The following is a 4,424-nucleotide window of genomic DNA, read 5'->3' on the forward strand; positions in this document are numbered from 1 at the left end:
TTCCAGTGAGCTGACAGCACTCAGGGTATGACTTGAGTGGGAATTATATTGATTGGCCGCCAGAACAAAACCACCACAACACGAATGGGCTAAACAACAGAAGCGTAGTGTCTCACAGATGAGCAAGAAGAGAGGTCTTTGAGAGCAAGTTGTAGGTAGAGTTTCTTCTTTCTGGGGCTCTGAAGACAGTAACCCAATGCCAGTAGCTCAGGCCTATAATCCTAGCTACTCAAGAGACAGAGATCCGATGATTATGGTTCAAAGCCTGCTGGGGCAGGAAAGTTTGTTACTCTGATCTCCAATTAAGCAACAGAAACCTAGAAGTGGCACTGAGGCTCAAAGTGGTAGAGAACTAGCATTGAGCAAAAGAGTTTAGAAACCAAGGCCCAGGCCCTGAGTTCAAGCCCAATGCCTGACCAAAAAAAAAAAAAAAAAAAGTAAATTAAAATAAGACAATAAATAAAATAAATTTAAAATTATAAAAAGAAAAGAAGAAGAAAAAAAAGGAGAGACCTGGAAGCAGTCCAAATAGTCCACAATGAAAATGCTTTTACAGATTAAATTTTTTTAATGATTCTTTTCTAGGCATGGTAGTGCATGCCTGTAATCCCAGCTATGTGAGAGGTTGAAGAAGGCAGAATCTCAAGTCAACTTAGCAAGATCACCTCAAAGGTAAAATAGAAAGGGCTGGGATAGAGCTCACTGACTGAACACTTGTCTAGCATGTGCAGGACTCCGGGTCCCATCCCCAGATTAGCGCAGGGGTGTGGGGTGTCTGATTCTAATGTATAGGATTTTGCATGGTGGCTGGTATAGAATAGGTCATCGTGAGAAGGTACCCTCTAAAAATACCCTTTCTATCTGCAGCTAAGCCTCCGATCCTCCCAACTGCTCTCTTAGTTAACTGTTATTACATCTCCATTTACAAAGGAAAACCAAGCCTTGGCCAGGTCAGCAAATGTCCCTCTAGGCTCAGATGGAGCTGAGATCAATGAGGGGGCTGATATTTGGAATCAGACTTCCCTGACCTTGGACTGTCCTTCAGGTGATAGTACCTGTCCTGCTCAAGTAATATCACAAAAGTCTTGTGCTAAGATCAAACGTCCGCCTTTGTATGGTACCCAAAAGATGCTTCCAGAACCCTGTCCACAGAGGCAACATTTGCTTATCCTTAACAGTGCATGACATGCTTGAGTAACCAAATAGAGGCTTGGTTTTAAAAACTCACTTGTAAAGTCATTCGATCGCTGCAAGTAAGTCCTGTGATATCAGATTCACTTCGTACAGTAAATCAGTAGCATTCCCCCCTCCCCCAATGAGTAGGAAGGTCCAAGTTCAAGCTATACACATATCCTTTCCATGAGATTCTTCTCCTACCCAGTGGTGCTTGCTACAGGTGCCGACTGGCTTTCTGGAGAGGATTTTGCCAGGATGATGAGACCATGGAAGTTAAACGATACCATTCTCCAAGCCAGTCTCCTGATGATACTCTACCATGTCATGCTCTTGTGTATTTCATTGCTATCATTTTGGTGTGTGTGTGTGTGTGTGTGTGTGTGTGTGCACCAGTACTAGGGCTTGAACTCAGGGTCTGGGTGATGCTGTCCTTTAGCTTTATCACTCAAGACGGATGTTCCACAAAAGCTCCACCTCTGGCTTTTCAGTGGTTAATTGGAGAAAGGAGCCTCACAGATGTTGCTGCCTGGGCTGGCTTTGAACAGTGATCCTCAAATCTCAGCCTCCCAAGTATCTGGGATTACAGGCACGAGCCACCATTTTACAGCTTTTGGCTTGGGTTTTGGGGAAAATCTACTTTCACTTGGAAGGCTTTGGGTGAGAAAATAGGCACCTAAAGAAGCCAATGGAGTTGACCAGTTTGCTCTTAAAAGTACTCATCTTCAGCTGGGTGTTGGTGGCTCACAACTATAACCCTAGCTACTCAGAAGGCTGAGACTTGAGGATCACAGTTCGAAGCCAGCCCAGGCAGGAAAGTCTGTGAGACTCTTATCTCCAATTAACTACTCAGAAAGTGCCACAAGTGGCACTGTGGCTCAAGTGGTAGAGCACTAGCCTTAAACAGCAACAGCGTCCAGGCCTGGTTCCAGCCTCAAGAGTCACACACACACACACACACACACACACACACACATACACACGCTTAGGAATAGCACCAAGGCCCTGTGTTCAAGCCCCATAGCCAACAAACAAAAAGAGTACTAATTTCCACTACTTCTATGCCTGGGTGAATCCTGTTGTCCATTTCCATTGGGTAGTTCTGATGGTTAACCAAGATCTCCAAGTCTACCACTTCTGCCTGGCAAGGCAAAACGAGACACAATTCCAGTTAAATGCAGAAAAGACAGCCTGGGAACTTTTGTCTCAGATTCTCATCAGCTGCAAACACCACTAGGCAAGTCAAGTGATTTCAAAAGCAACACAGCCTTGTGGGCTGAGCCTGCCCTGCCTGCATATGGAGAGTTTCTGTATGTTGTAAGGAGAGCTGAGTCAGACTTGGAATTACAGATCCCGGAACTGATGCCCAACATGGTTTGGTATGGGACCATTTCCTCCTCCACTGGCTCCATGCTGAGCGCTCTCCTGCTAGACACCCAGGGAAAACATCTAAGAGACCGCTTTGAAAAATTCTAAAACTGCTCATTTTGATTTTGTGTATGTGTGCCGGAACCCAGGCTTAAACTCAAACTTGGGGCCCGTGCACTGTTGATAAGTTCTTTTTATTGCTCAAGGTTAGCACTCTACCACTTGAGCCATAGCTCCCCTTCTGGCTTTTTGGTGGTTTATTGGAGATAAGAGTCTCACAGACATTTCTGCCTGGGCTGGCTTAGAACCACCATCTTCAGCTCTTACCCTGCTAAGTATCTAGGATTACAGGCCTATGCCACCAGTGTCAGGCAATAATCAGTATGGTAAAACAACAGCAAACAAAGTAATATCCAAATAAGCTCCAGGAAATGAAAACAAGAGGGGTTTTTTTGTTCTATTTTGCTGTTTTTGTTTTTCTTTCCTTTTTATTCTGTATGTTTACTTCTGTCTTTAATAGGGTAAAGGAAGGCACAGAAATAGAGGGACAGAAGGTGAACAAGTGCAACAGTACGTGGAAAATGAACTCTAACAACTTGTGGGTGGGGATACAAGGAAAAACTGGAAGAGAGGGAGGAAAGGGGTGACATTGTCCAAAAAGAAATGTACTCTATCTGACTTATGTAACTGTAATTCCTCTGTACCTCCTCGCCTTTGGAATAACAATTTAAAAAAAAATTTTAAGCAGCAAACAGCTGATTGTTTTTTTTTCTTAAAGGGATTAACAATGTAGCAGTCCGGACCACCCTTCCCACCCCAGGATAGATGAAGAAGGCTTCCTTTTGGGGTTACTAGCTGCCCCTGGGGTCTGCCCTGTGCAGCCAGAGGGGGCCCAGAGGGGTGGGTGGTCGCTACGCTGCATGAGACCCCCGCCATCGGGACCTGGAGGAGGGGGTAGCGGTGGCTGGAAAGGTTCCCGATGATGCCCATGCCAGCACAGAACTTTCCGAGGGGCTGAGACCCAGTTCACCGTGGGCGTGCACGGATGTGCCCCGCAAGCCCAGCCCTGGGAACCGGGCAGAAGGAAAACACGGAGTGTCGTGTTGGTCGGTGAGAAAGAAAAGGGGAAAAACAAAATACAAATGCCTCCTCGACACGGGAGGAACGGTGCGCACAGCGCTCGTCTCCAAGGGCGACACTAACTCGGGTGGGTCTCACGCCACACGCGGCGGGGGGGGGGGTCTTGGTTTTTCTGGAGATCACCAGGGCCACTGGAGGAGGTGGGAAAGGACGCCCTGCAGGCTGAAGCTTGGGCCTCTTGGCTCTAAAATGCCACCTCCACCACCCCCGCCATACACACACCCCTTTGGCTCAGAGGCAGACTCGAAACTGACCTGTGGGATTGATTCCACGACCTAGGATCGAATCCAACCTGGGTCCCCCCTCACCCACACAACCCTCCTCCTTCCCCGCCGCGCCCCCCCCCCCACACTGGACGAGAGGCTCTCCGGAAAGGAAGCGAAGAGTTTAATTAACAAGCACACCAAAGGAGGGAAGGGGAAAGACCCCCTAATGGAGGCACCCACAAACTGTTTGATCAGAGGAAATTGGGTTGGTCTCCCCCTCCCCCTCCCCCTCCCCCCCCTGCATCCATCCATCAAGAATTTTCTTTAAGGCACAAAATTCGGGGGCGGGGCAGAGGGGACACATTCAGCTGCCCCGGGAGAACCAGGGCCGCGCCGGGGTGAAACTTGAACCGGTCACCCGGAGCTACGGCGCACGGACCCCGTCCCTGCCCCCGCGATCGCCCGCTGCCGGGCTCCCTCGCCCGTGCGCGCGCCTGGCCACGCCCGCGAAGGTGGTGTGTGTGTGTGTGTGTGTGT

This window comes from Dipodomys ordii, unplaced genomic scaffold (assembly GCF_000151885.1).
Source record: "Dipodomys ordii isolate 6190 unplaced genomic scaffold, Dord_2.0 Scaffold42, whole genome shotgun sequence".
In the NCBI taxonomy this organism is placed as follows: domain Eukaryota; kingdom Metazoa; phylum Chordata; class Mammalia; order Rodentia; family Heteromyidae; genus Dipodomys; species Dipodomys ordii.